The sequence below is a fragment of the Alligator sinensis genome, unplaced genomic scaffold (assembly GCF_000455745.1).
Source record: "Alligator sinensis unplaced genomic scaffold, ASM45574v1 scaffold813_1, whole genome shotgun sequence".
NCBI lineage: Eukaryota > Metazoa > Chordata > Crocodylia > Alligatoridae > Alligator > Alligator sinensis.
This window is the reverse complement of record NW_005842321.1, coordinates 232,198-234,007: the sequence shown is the minus strand read 5'-3', so window position 1 is coordinate 234,007 and position 1,810 is coordinate 232,198. Positions and strand designations below refer to the sequence as shown.

The 1,810-nt window shown below is 45.6% G+C and overlaps 1 long non-coding RNA gene across 1 annotated transcript in view; it reads left to right on the top strand.

Moving 5' to 3' along the window:
* Nucleotides 1–1,810, top strand: part of LOC112551067 — a 31,748-nt gene that overhangs the window by 180 nt on the left and 29,758 nt on the right. The gene's annotated exons all lie outside the window — the stretch shown is intronic.

The following is a 1,810-nucleotide window of genomic DNA, read 5'->3' as shown; positions in this document are numbered from 1 at the left end:
CCGCCTCCGCGCCTCGGTGAGCAGCTCGACCGCTTGGGCTGAGGAGTTGAGGGGAGAGAGAGAGGGAGAGAGCAGGCAGCATTGCCAAGGCGGGCGGGGAGGCGGAGCGCGGGGCTGCCCCTCGTTTCGCTTCTGCTCTGAAGTGGCTGGCAATGAGCATGGGCGGGAGCAGGGAGGAATGGGGAGAGCGGGTAGTGCTGAGGGTCAGGGTGGGGATTGAAGTGGGGGGCAGAGGCAAGAAGCTTGTACATGAAGCTAGCCCCAGGCAGATGGTGCTGAGGGAGGGCTAGCAGCTCTGCCCATCCTGGCTGCTGGAGTCAATAGCAGAGTTTTCTCAGGGGCTGCCTCATCCAAGCCTCAACAAGCAAGGAGAGAGCTGCAGGGTCAGGAGTGGCCCAGATCTGGCCCATTTGCTTGCAGCCCAGCCGACACGGGCGAGGCACATATATGCTTATAACGGCAGTGCCTTGCAGCCCCCGGGTCTGCATTGTAAAGCGGTTGCACTCCACCACCTAGGAATGGGCAAGGGTGAGCAGCTGTCAGAGGGCTGCTATTAGAAGAAGCCTTGAAAATGACAGGAGTTGGCTTCTAATAGCAGCTCTGAAACTGGCTAGTTCCCCTCACTTTCGAGGCTTCTAATAGCAGGCCTCAACCTGACTATTATACACAGCCTTGAAAATCACAGGCGCCCCTCAGCTTGTCAGCTGCTAATGTTTCTGCACTGAAAGTGTCATGCACTTCACCAGCATTGTTTTGTTAAGTTCAAGTAAGTGCATATTCTGGGTAAGTGCATAACCTCCCCCCTCTCAAGGTTATGGTACTTAAGAGAGTGCACTTTACAGCACAGAGCATTGGATTAGGCTAAATCCTCTCTATAACCATTGCTACTGTAAAGGTTTATTTATATGATACCCTGGAATGCCTCCAAATCAGCTTGAACTCTAGGATTTTGACTCTGGGTAAACTGCTGTGATCCACTGTGTAAATAATAGAAATATAACAGTATCCGCAATTTGATTTGCACTTCAGATACTTGGTTATGACATTACAATCCATGTTTACAACTGCTTGGGCTTAATACAAAGCTATTCCTTTGGGTTTAAGTACTCATTATGGAAGGAAAAAAAAGGTGGGGTGAGATCTTTTGCAATGTGTTACTAATGACTGTGTTTATAAACTGTGCCTCTGGGGATGAGTACTTCAATACAACTGAGCATGAGTCAGCCCCTTTTCCCAAACAGACTTAATTTTCCTCATTTTTACTTCCCCCCCCCATAGTATCTTAAGAAATATAGTTTTCTACTTAAATATTTCTTAAGTTATCCATTAGAAGAATTCACTTAATTGCATAAACATCTTGATATGAATCTCTGAATGAATAACAGTCATAGGTACTGACAGTAGTCAGTGGGCATTATATTGAACACTTTAAATTAAGGAAATTAGTGACTTTAAAAAATACATATTTAACAGGCTGGAGTCACCCTGATTTTTAAGGTACATCCTATAAGTATGAATTTTAAAGAAAAAAATCACTAAGAGTTCATCTAGATCATGCCCTCACATCAGAAAACTCTCTATACTGAGCAAAGATAGGCAGGATGTTTTCTGCCTTTGAAGTTACAGATTTTTTGCCAAATCATGCTACCAGTAGGAAAGACCTGCAGAGAGCAAGTATGGGCTATGATTCATCAAATCAGCTGATGTCTTGAGATCTATAGGGAAATCTCACTGATCATGCAGCATCCTTGGAAAACCAGAGCTTAGTCAGAAGCCCAAACCATTGGGGTACTTCCTTTACCCGCTCTTA